We start from the raw sequence: 13,050 nt of genomic DNA, 5'->3' as shown, positions 1-13,050 counted from the left end.
TGTGTGTTGACCTTGTAACCAGCTACTTGACTGAATTTGGTTATTAAGTCTAGAAGACTTTTGGTGGAGTTCTTGGGCTCTTCTATATACAGTATCATGTCATCTGCAAATAATGACAATTTGACTTCTTCATTACCTATCTTTATTCCTTTCATTTCTTTCTCTTGTCTAATTGCCGTGACTAATGTTTCCAGAACTGTATTGAACAAGAGTGGTGATAGTGGACATTCTTGTCTTGTTCCTGATTTTAGTGTGAAGGATTTCAGTTTTTGACCATTTAGTATGATATTGGCTGTTGGTTTTTCATAGATGACTTCTATCAGTTTGAGGTAGAGACCATCTATTCCAATTTTTTGTAGGGTTTTTATCATAAATGCATGTTGGATTTTGTCAAGTGCTTTTTCTGCATCTATGGAGATAATCATATGGTTTTTGTCCTTGGCTCTATTGATATAGTGTATTGCATTGATTGATTTTCGTATATTGAACCATCCCTGCATCCTTGGGATGAATCCCACTTGATCAGGGTGTATGCTCTTCTTTATGATCTTCTGCATTCTGTTTGGCAGTATCTTATTAAGGATTTTTGCATCTATGTTCATTAGTGAGATTGGCCTATAGTTCTCTTTTTCGGTTGGGTCTTTCTCTGCTTTGGGGATCAAGGTGATGCTTGCTTCCAGGAATGAATTTGGGAATATTGCTTCCCTTTCAATTTCATTGAAGCATTTAAACAGTAGTGGCAGCAGTTCCTCTCTAAATGTCTTATAGAATTCAGCAGTGAAGCCATCAGGACCTGGGCTTTTCTTAGTTGGTAAGTTTTTAATTACATTTTCAATTTCATTGGTTGATATTGGGTTGTTCAGAATTTTTAGGTCTTCTTCATTCAACTTTGGTAATTCATATGTATCTAGAAATCTGTCCATTTCGTCTGTGTTGTCCATCTTATTGGCATATAGGTTCTGGAAGTAGGTATTGATGATCCTGTGGATTTCTGCTGGGTCTGTTGTAATTTCACCCTTTTCATTCCTAATTGTATGGATTTGGGCCTTTTCTTTCCTTTTTCTGACAAGGTTGGCTAAAGGTTTGTCAATTTTGTTTATTCTTTTGAGGAACCAACTCTTGGCTTCACTGATTTTTTTGTATCGTTCTCTTAGTCTCCATTGCATTGATTTCTGCTGTGATGTTTATAATTTCCTCCCTTGTATGAGCTTTGGGTTTGTCCTGTTCTTCTTTTTCTAGAAGCTTGAGGTTCAGCATCAGGTTGTTTAATTGGGCTTGTTCTGTTTTCCTAATATGCGTATTCACTGGTATGAATTTCCCTGGTAAGACTGCTTTCATTGTGTCCCATAGATTCTGATATGTTGTATTGTCATTGTCATTTAATTGAAGGAACTTTCTGATTTCTTCTTTAATTTCCTCTGTGACCCATTGGTTATTCAGAAGTGTGTTGTTCAATTTCCACATGTTTATGAAATTTTTTGAGTTTCTTTTGCTATGGATCTCCAATTTCATTGCAGTATGCTCTGATAATGTACAGGGGATAACTTCAATTCCTTTGCACTTACTTAAACATGTTCTATGAGTGTATGTGGTCTGTTTTGGAGAATGACCCCTGTGCAGCTGAGAAGAATGTGTATTCTGATTTTGTGGGGTGGAACACTCTGTAAACATCTGTTAATTTCATTTGTTCAAGAGTTCGATTGAGTTCTAGTATTTCACTACTTACTTTTAGTGTAGTTGATCTATCTATTTGTGACAGTGGGGTGTTGAGGTCCCCCACTACAATTGTATTAGTGCATATATGACTTTTCATGTCTGTTAGTATTTGTTTTGTATAGTTGGGTACACTAGTGTTTGGTGCATAGACATTTATGATTGTCACCTCTTCCTCTTGGATTCTTCCCTTTACAAGGATGTAATGTCCTTCTTCGTCTCTCTTAATTAGTGTTGGTTTGAAATCTACTTGTTCTGCCAAGAGGATAGCTACTCCTGCTTTTTTTCAGGTTCCTGTCACATGGAGTATTGTTTTTCACCCTTTACCTTTCAGTCTATGGGTTTCTTTTTGAATGAAGTGTGTTTCTTGTATGCAGCATATTGTTGGATTTTGCTTCTTGACCCATTCTGCCAGTCTCTTTCTTTTCTTTGGTGAATTGAGACCATTAATATTTATGGTTATAACTGAAACATACTGACTTGTCATTGCCATGACTTTTTCTTTTTGTTGGGTTCTCCCCCTTTACACTTAATTTCTTGTCATGCCAGATGGGTTCATTCTGCTTTGCTTCCTGGGGTTGTGATCCTCAATGTCTGTTCCTAGGCTATGGTGTGAAATTTATTGGAGTGCTGGTTTGGTATTCACGAAGTTCCTAAGGTGCTCTTTGTCATGAAAGTATTCTATTTCTCCATCAATTTTGAAAGCTAGTTTTGCAGGGTACATCAATCTGGGTTGGAGGCTGTTTTCTTTTAGGGGTTGGAATATGTCACTCCAAGCTCGTCTTGCCTTGATGGTTTGTGTTGAGAAGTCTGCTGTGATTCTGATGGGCTTTCCTTTGCATGTGATTTGTTTCTTTTCTGTGACTGCTTGGAGAACTTTGTTCTTCTGTTGTGTTTCTGGAATCTTAACAATTATATGCCTATGTGCAGATTTTTTTTGATTCAGGCTATTTGGAGTCCTATATGTCTCTGTATCTGTATGATATCTGATATGTCAAGCTTATCTGTATGTCAAGCTCTTTTCCCCTGCTTGGGAAGTTTTCTGCCATTATTTCTGTGAAGAGATTTTTTTATGTCATCTCCACTCTCTCCTGTTTCTTCATTGAGCCCAATCAGTCTTATGTTATTCTTCTTTGCATCATCTAGCGCCTGCTGGATTGATTTCTCATGTTCCCTTATAATTTTGAAGCAATTTTTCTTTTCCTGGTCACTAATTGCAATCTTGTCTTCTATATCTGAAATTCTGTCCTCACCTTGGCTCATTCTGCTGTGTAGACTTTCAGTGGTGTTTTTCTTACCCTGGAAATCTATTTGCATCTGTTTTATGGATTCCATTTGTTTCTTATGTTGGGATTCCATCATGTTCCTGAGCTCCTCTCTAGATTTATTAATCATGTCTTGCACTAGGGGCACAATTTTTCCTGTTATCTAAGAAATTATTTCTGATTTCAATTTTTCCAGATCTCCTTTTGTTGCCAGTCCAGTGGGTCCAGGTGGTTGAGCATCAGAGTGTTCCATCTCATTTCCCTTTGGTGTTGCTGTAGGTAATCTGGAAGTCTGGTTTTGAGACTTATTTATGTATTTGCTCATTTCATCTGGGTCATGGGGCTATTAGCGCCTGCACAGATTACCTCCTCTGAGCTGGGAGAGGTGGGAAAGGGGCCGGGAACAGCGGTAGGGATGGTGACCCAAAAGTCCTTTCCTGTGGGCTGAGAGCAGTGGGAGAGATGGTGGCCATGAAGCTCCTTCCTCTGGACCAGGAGCATTGGCATGGTGGCTCAGAAGCCCTTCCTTCTGGGCCGGGACTGGTGGGAGGGATGGTGGCCTGGAAGCCCCTTCCTCTGGGCTAGGAGCAGCGAGACAGAAGGTGGCCCAAAAGCCCCTTTCCTCTGGGCTGGGAGCAGTGGGAGGGATGGTGACCCAAAAGCCCTTTCCTGTGGGCTGGGAGCAGCAGGAGAGATGGTGGCCGGGAAGCTCCTTCCTCTGGACCAGGAGCATTGGCATGGTGACTCAGAAGCCCCTCCTTCTGGGCCGGGATTGGTGGGAGAGATGGTGGCCTGGATGCCCCTTCCATTGGACAAGGAGCAGTGGGACGGCGGCTCAGAAGCCCCTACCTCTGGGCCGGGAGCAGCGGGACTCATTACCTTGGTCTGGTGGTCTGGTGTCCTCTGCGTCTTTGTAGTGTGGAACCAGGTGGCTGCCTCTATGCAGTGGGGTGATTCGGTGTCTTCCGCGGGATTCAGGACCTCAGTAGGGCGTGTACAGACCTGCCTGTCTGCAGTGCGGTGATTCAGCGTCTTCCGCGCGACTCAGGACCTCCTACAAAAATTTCTTGAGCATGAAAAAGTGCTTTATAAAGGCAATAGTGTGTTCTGCATGTTCAAATGCAAAACTTACATATTTCTCTGCTAACGTTCCCCACTATCTAAGTCTAATGTGCCTTATGTTTAAAAGCTGCTTATATATCTTGAGGAATATATGTCTCCACCTAAAAATGATAGAAACATACACAAGCATGATTTCTATTGTGCCATGTCATCAGGCAACATATATATCCTTGCGTGTTAGTTATCCATGGCTATGTGACACATTACCGTGAAACTTTGTGTGAAATAACAAACATTATCCCATAGAGATTATAGGATAAAGATAGGGACTGAGGGTAAAGGGCCCAGTAATGTTGTAGCTGAGTGGTCCAGGAACATGGTGTCTAATGAGGATGTAGCTAAGATCCTAGCCAGGGTTGCTGTTATTGGAAGGCCTGATTGGCACTGAAGGAGCCACTTTGAAGCTCATTCACATGGTTTTTGGCAAGAATCAGCTCCTGGCTAGCTGTTGATTACAGATTTCATTTTCTTACCACATGGGCTTCTCATAGGTTGAGTATGTACCCTCAGGATATGACAGCTGGCCTCCTCAAGATTAAATGGAGAGAGAGAATCTCAAGACCAAAGCCACAGTTTTTTCAAAACTTTGTTTTGGAAGTGCTATATCATTATTTCTGCTGACTGATGTTGGCCATGCAGCCTAACACTAGTACAACATGGGAGGTAGGAATCTTTCTTTAGGGGTCATCTTGGAGGGTCATTATTATACCCTAAACCTTTTGGCAAGACAGCTAACTTTTCCGAGTTTCATATTTCCTCCTATGAAATGGGGAGAAAATTGTTGGCTAGAGGTTATGATGTTTGGGGCTATACTAAGGACTTTGTGAGGAAATGCTTTAAAAAGACCTATGTTAACTGTAAAACATATTGGATTAAAAATTTGATGTCATGTTTCTAGAGGTGAGGACTGAAAATCAAAGGCAGTGGAGAATTCTATTCTCACAAAGAGAGAAACATGGGCTATTCAGGCCACAAACACTCCCCGCCCCCACTCAACCACATCCCTCCCAGGCTGATTCAGACAATGTGGAGTTTGGAATTAGATTGTTAATTAATTAATTTATTTTTACAGAATAAGCTTTTTTTTGTTTCTAAGGAAAATAACTGAAGAAACAAGCCTTCAAACAAGCAAGGTTTGAAAAGCTTCAGGTCACTAACTTGTTCTCACCATACAATTTATTAGTTAATTGTCTATGAATTAAAACTATATGGATTCAATTATATTGAAATAATGCATAAATTGGAAACCTGTATTTTGAGTTGCACCAAATTATGAAACATTGCCCTGTGTCCTGAGCTCACAGGCCAGTCTTCAGGTCAGCATCAGGGCTTATCCACAGGTGAGGTATTTTTGCCCACAAATTGCTGGTATCATTTATCACTTGCTCATGTTGGGCCCACCTCTTGACTGTTGCAGCTCAATATAGAAGATGAGGACCTAATGCTGAGTGCATAGTGTTTGAGGCCACATGTTGAGCCAGGCAAAGCCTCTAGCTCTGCAAACAACCACCTCATAATCACAATGTATTTTCCAGTGCTCACTTTGACTTCTCTGATCTCTGTATTCCTTTTTCTGCCCATAGTCACAGTTTTCACTTGACTCCTCTATTACAGGAGTCACAGGATCATAACTGTTAGAGTCTGGAGAGGGATTACTTAGTACTTGAATGGACAAAGGGTGAAACTCAGGTAGGGTTCCAGGGATACCTAGACCTCCTGAGGTCCTATGCTAAATGTTTTTGCTTTTATGGTGGGTCCATTCAGTTTGCTGGCTTCCCAATTTGTAGATAAATGTTACGGGCTGAACTGTGTCCCTCTCAAATTGATATATTCAAATATTAACCTCCAGTTGCTCCAAATGTGTCTCTGTTTATAGATAAAGCTTTTAAAGATTTAGTTGAAATGGGGCCAATCTGATTGGTGTCCTTATAAAAAGAGAAATTTAGACACAGAAAGAGATGTGAGGAGTGCACATGCATGAAGGGACAGCCCCATGAAGAGGTAGCAAGAGGGCAGCCAACTGAAGGCCAAGAAAAGGAGCTTTAGAAGAAGCCAAACCTGCCAACTCTGTGATCTTGCCTCCTACTCTCCGAACTGTGAAACAATGAATGCCTATTGTTTAAACCACCAGGCTCGGGTATTTTGTAATGGAATCCCTATAATACAAAGAGAATGAGGCCAGGAAGGAAAGTGACTTGCCCAGAGGCACAGTGCAACTGATGAGAGTATGGGGACTAGAGTTTAGGTTTCAGACTTTATTGCATTAAATTTATTCTTCTGTCTGATTTTATTTCCTATGGGATCTTACTCTAGCTTCTCCTAGAAGATTCCTTGAACTTATGTGTGGCCTTTTGCTCTTTTTCACCATATTGTCTGTAATAAATGTCCTACTCTTGTGCTGGTGAATGGAGAAGGAACTTGGAAGACAATGCCATGTTGTCCTGTTTGGTCACTGGTCCCACAAAAAAGGCTTCTGTTTTAAAGTCTTGGATGTAAAAACATACTTATTTTAAATTGAGTTTGTGTGGGTGTAGGAAAAGTAATGGCCATTTCCAGAGGAGTCCTGCATGTGTACTGAGCTCTGTAGGACCTTTGGTCCTGACTACTGTAATAGTATCTGGATCAGCCAGAGCTAATGGGATTCTGAGCCTGGAAAAAAAAGCCAGGGCCACAGGGAAGAGCCTGGCCAGGGAACATACATGTATTGTGCATTTCTGTTCAGAGCAGGAAGGAGAGACTGTTTAAACCTATTCTCCCACTCCATTCAATTCTGGGAAGGCTGACAGTAATTCACTCCCCATGTCTCAGAGGAGCAGATACATTTTGCAGTCAGGGCCATTCAGAGGATGGTCTCATGGATGGTCACATAATTAAGTTAGGCCATTTGATGGATCCCTACCCCTTGACACAGGCGAGTCAGGGAGTGTGAACATTAATTATGATATGTCAACTTGAATAAGAACCATCTAGCAGATTAATAAAGCTTTGGGTGTGCCTTGGATGATTGACATGTAGGCTACAAACTGAGGAGGAAGACCCCCTCCCAGTGACACCAACCAGTAGTCTTGTAGCATGGATGGAGTAAAAAGGGAAAGAAGAAGGAAGCCTTCCCTTTCCTTCATCTCCATTTCTTTCAGGCTTTTTGTGAAGACTCTTTAGGCTTCTAACAGAGACCCTTTGGCTTTCCAACATGGACTTGTGCTGGACTTTGCAGTGAGCTCCAGGTCTTCGACCTTTTACCAATCCTCTGGATCTCCATATAGATGCACAGAAAGATGGCCACTTTATTGTTTTTCATCCCTAAATTCACAGGTGGCCATTGTGAGCCTACCTTGTAAATCATACATGCGTGCACACACACACATGCACACACACACACACACACATATAAATCTGTTCCTCTAGTGAACCTTAACTGACACAGGCAGAGACATTTGTATCAAGTGAGATCAATCACAGTCTTTTGTTAATGTTCAGTTCAGCTTGAGACACAGTTCACATTTCCTGCTGTTAAGATATGAGTCCAGCATTGCCCAGTCCTATATGTTCTACTTTAAGGAAGCTGATCTGAGGGAATGAAGTTGTTGGGGAAAGGCCTTTTATGCTCTTAGTCTTTTGACCCCCTCTGGGCTGCATAAGAATGGGCCTTAGGCCTGAAATGATTCCTTACAAAGAGACAGAGTTCTTGTATCCTGTACTGGGCTTATCACCTTGTGTGGGAATATCTTTCCCTGATTCAGACACATGGTGTTCTTTATTCTGCTAGGTGCATCATATGGCAGCTAGCCAACCGCAGTACTGTATCTGCTCCCTGTGGGGAGTGGAGGGGCTCTGTCTGCTGCAGCAAGAGGGATGTGTGCAGCTCTGTTGCCTTGAATAGATGCCAGGAGGAACCTAGTGGCTATAGAGGACTGACACCCACTAGTGAAGCTGATTTTATTTTATGATTAAATTTTTTGTAGTGCTTACTTGAATTGTTTTCTTTCTCTACTCTAACACCAAGATTCGTTGGGCAGAAGTGCTTAAATTTCTGCTCTTGACAACAGGCAACAAAAATTAAGGGCAAGGAGAAAGGGTCAGGGGTGAGTATGGAGAGAAAATATGTTTTTTTCTGAATTGAATTTTCTGTCAGGCAACTACTTTCTGTTAACAAGTTATCTGTGATTTTGCTAAGGTAGCTATTTCTTATTTTTAGCATGAGCTATTTCATGTTGGAATTTTGTCACTTATAACAGAAGGGAGAATTTGGAATAATATATTTGCCCCTCTGAGAAACTAGTTTACTGCAGAAATCTTTTTTTTTTCTCCTCAAGGTTTTCACCTTTTATTTTATTTTTTTGTATATCCTTTTATTGGTACATTTTAGGTGTACAATATAAGGACATTCATCATTGGAGATATGCACCTTTACATACTCTCTTGGTTCTTATTTTTTCCCCCTTCCCCTGCCCTCCCTTCAACCCCTCCATTCTTCCCTATTTACAAAGATTTTGTTTCCATTTTTTCATTTTCTCATATTACTTCCATTCCCTTCTTTCCTTTCCCCTACCACTCCCAATTCCCCTTCCCCTTTGCCCCTTTCGTCCTATTTCACATTATCTATTATACCTTCTAGCCCTTATTTACACTTTCAGTTTCTCACACTAGAGAAACTATTTGGTATTTACACATGTGTGTCCTATTTATTTCACTTGAGACTGTCGCCTCAATGTGCATCCATTTAGCTATAAATGTCTCTAATTTCTCATTTTTGATGGCCGAGTAGTACTCCATTTTATTAAAAAACCACATTTTCTTTATCCAGTCTCCAGTTGGTGGGCATTTGGGCTGTTTCCACGCTTTTGCTATTACAAATTGTGCTGCTATGAATATGGGTGCACCGAGGGCAGAGAAGGTGAGCCAGTCCCAGCACCCAGAAGGAAGCTTTCCCACTGCCATCCAAAGCTCTTAGGGCAGAGAAGTTGAGCTGCATGGGCGCCAGAAGTACCCCCCACCCAGGGGAAATGAGAAGACACGTAAACAAGCCTCAAAAACAGACTTCTGGATCACCTAAAGCAACCCCAAAGGGAAACGAGATGGAACAATCTGATACTCAACCACCTGGACTCTCTGAACTGGCAACAAAAGAGGATCTGGGAAAAATGAAATCAGAAATAATTACTCAGATAACAGCAAAGATTTTGCTCATGGTGCAAGACATGATTAGTAAATCTAGAGAGGACACAGATAAAAAAATAGAGGATCTGAGGAACATGATGGAATCCCAACATAGGAAACAAATGGAATCCATAAAACAGATGCAAACAGATTTCCAAGAGATTAAAAACTCCATCGAAAGTCTATGCAGCAGAATGAGCCAATGCAAGGACAGAATTTCAGATATAGAAGAAAAGATTGCAGTTAGTGACCAGGAAAACAAAAATTGCGTAAAATTGTAAGGGACCATGAGCAATCAATCCAACAGCTGATAGACAATGCAAAGAAGAATAACATAAGACTGATTGGAGTCAATGAAGAAAGAGGAGAGAGTGCAGATGACATAAAAAAACTCTTCACAGAAGTGATGGCAGAAAAATTCCCAAGCAGAGGAAAAGAACTTGACATACAGATGAGTGAGGCATATAGGACTCCAAATAGCCTTGATCCAAAAAAGTCTACACATAGGCATATAGTAGTTAGGATTCCAGAAATCCAACAAGAACAAAATTCTACAAGCAGTGAGAGAAAAGAAACAAATCACATCCAAAGGAAAGCCCATCAGAATCACAGCAGACTTCTCAATGCAAACCCTCAAGGCAAGAAAAGCTTGGAGTGATGTATTTCAAACCCTAAAGGAAAACAGCCTCCAACCCAGACTGATGTACCCTGCAAAAATGTCTTTCAAAATTGATGGAGAAATAAGATACTTTCATGATAAAGAGCACCTCAGGAACTTCATGAGTATCAAACCAGCACTCCCAAAAATTTTAGACAATACCCTAGGAAAAGACAATGAGGATCACAACAGGAAACCCAGCAGAATGAATCCACTGGGCGTGACAAATTAAATGCAAAGGGGGAGAATCCAACAAAAAGAAAATGTCATGACAAGGCTTTTAAAACTTTTAACTTCATCTCCCTAATGAGTGTATAATTCAATCTTACTATTGTACTGATTAGTATTTTTCAGATTCTAGAGTTGGACACCATTCCTTGTGCTGTACTGGCTATTTATCATCTCCTTATGTCTATATTTTAATTGGGTTGTCTATTAATGAGCTCTAAGAATTCTTCATATATTCTGGTCATAGGTTATATGCATTGTAAATATGGTCTGTTTAAGGACTACTTTTCATTTTAATGATGTCATTTAAAGTTCTACATTTTGATGGAATCTCGTTTATCAGTTTTTTTCTTTTATACATCATGTCTTTTGTATCCTAGGTAGTTCTTGCCTACCCTGAATTCATAAATATTTTCCCTTATAATTTCTTCTTAATGTTTTTACTTTTAGGCTTTCTTATTTAGGTTCATAGGTCCCTTCAAGTTATTTTCATGTATAGAAAAAAGGGGTTGAAATTAATTTTTAATATATGGATACCAGGTGTTCTAGTGCCATTTGCTGAAAACACTAACTCTTCCTTGGCCCTTGAATTGAGTTTATATTCTATAAAATGCTAATGTTAAATAATCTTTCAAAACTCAGTGGACCATATATGTGTGGTTCTATTTCTAGATTCTCTGTTTTATTCCAATGATCTATATGTCCTTCCTTACACCAACACTGCCTTGACCAGTATAGCTGTAGAAGAAGTCTTAAAATTAGGTACTAAATGTCTTCCAACACTGGTTTTGTTTTTTGGTTTTTTTAAACTTTTCTAGGTCCTTTGTACTCCTACATAACTTTAAAATTTCAGTATCCAATTCTTAATTTATAGCAAGTATACACAGGCCAGAATTTTTATTATATACCTTGTGTTTTCTAATCCTGCTAAATTGAAATACAAGTTCTAGGGGCTCCTAGAGATTTCTTACTATTTTCTCTATAGATGATCATTTCATCTACATGTAAATATTTTGCTTCTACTTTGCCAATCCTATCCTAGTTGTGTCATTTTATTGCCAGACTATTTTGGTTTGGTCCTAGGTTTCAAAGTTTAATGGACAGATAAAGAGTAAGCATATCTGTCCTTGTTCCCCACCTTAAGGAGAAAGCATTGTATCCTCTCCATTCATATAAGCCATTTTCACTGGAAGTATGGAGTACATGTCTTTGGTCTGTTGAGAAGCTTCTGTTCTACTTCTAGTCTCCTGATAGGTTTTACCATGAACAGCTGTGGAATTTAGTCCAATACTTTTTCTCCAACTAGTGACAGGATCATATGGCTTTTTCCTTTCCTCTGTTAAAATGATGACTTTTGGGGGGTTGATCTTCCAATGCTGAACCAACACTGCCATCCTTATAATGAAACCACTTTCTACATACTGCCAGATCTGACTTCTAATACTTTTTTGATTAAATAAATTTCTATCTTTGTTCATACTTTTTCTTCTATTATCTTTATCCAGTTTTAGGATTAGCACAATGTTGAGTTCCTAAAATGAGGGGAGAAGTGTTCCTTTTTTTCCTGCTTTAAATGTTTGATATAATTCATCAGTTAAAATGCATACAAGCCTGTTGTTGTCATATAGGTAGGTTTTCAAGCTAGGAATATACTTTCTTTAATAGGTTCTATTGAAATTTTATATTTCCTCCAGAGTTAGTTTCATTAATTTGTCTTTCAAGGTACTTCTTAGAAGTTGTCCAATTTATTTCAAAACAGATTTTTGAAATATGCTTCCTATATCCTTTTAAATTCTGTATAATCTGTGGTAATGTCTCCTAGGTCTTGATATTTTAATTTTAAAAATGTATAATTTATATTGTGTAATAGAAAGTAAAGTTCTAAAGGAGCAAGGGAAGTGGAAGGGGTAGGGGAAAGGAAAGAAGGAAAAAGAAAAAATATGAGAAAAGGAAAAAAATGGAAACAAAGTCTTTGCAAATAGGGAAGGGTGGAGGGAGGGCAAGGGAAGGGAAAAAAAATAAGAACCACGATACTCATGTAAAGGTACAAGATCCCAATGATGTATGTAACTGTATTTTATACCTAAAATATACCAATAATCTTAATGGGGGAAAAAAGTACCAAAATCCAACAATATGCTGCATACAAAAACACAATTCAAAAAGAAACTCATAGACTGAAGGTTAAAGGGTAGAAAAGAATACTCCATGTGACAAGAACCCCCAAAAAAGCAGGAGTAGCTATTCTCTTGGCAGATCAAGTGGATTTCAACCAACACTGATTAAGAGAGACAAAGGAGGATGCTACATACTTGTAAGGGAAGAAGCCAAGAGGAAGATATAACAATCATAAATATATACGCCACAAAAACTAGTGCACCCAACTATATAAAACAAATACTAATGGACAAGAAAAATCTTATAAGCACTATTATAATAGTGAGGGACCTCAATACCCCACTGCCACAAATAGATAGATCAACTAGACAAAAAAATAAGCAATGAAATACTAGAACTCAATCAAACTCTTAAACAAATGAACTTAAGAGATGTTTACAGAGTGTTCCACCCCACAAAATCAGAATACACATTCTTCTCAGTTGCACATGGGTCTTTCTCCAAAATAGACCACATACTCACTCATAGAACATGTTTAAGTAAATGAAAAGGAACTGAAGTTATCCCCTGTATAAGACCATAATGTGATGAAATTGGAGACCAACAGCAAAAGAAACTGAAAAAAATTCATAAACACTTGGAAATTGAACAACACACTTCTGAATAGCCAATGGGTCCCAGAGTAAATTAAAGAAGAAATCAGACACTTCCTACAATTAAATGACAATGACAATACAACATATCAGAATCTATAGGACCCAATGAAAGCAGTCTTACAAGGGAAATTCA

This window comes from Heterocephalus glaber, unplaced genomic scaffold (assembly GCF_053883595.1).
Source record: "Heterocephalus glaber isolate CG9 unplaced genomic scaffold, H.glaber_assembly_v1.0 deba00000331, whole genome shotgun sequence".
Taxonomy (NCBI): Eukaryota; Metazoa; Chordata; class Mammalia; order Rodentia; family Bathyergidae; genus Heterocephalus; species Heterocephalus glaber.
This window is presented reverse-complemented; position numbering follows the sequence as displayed.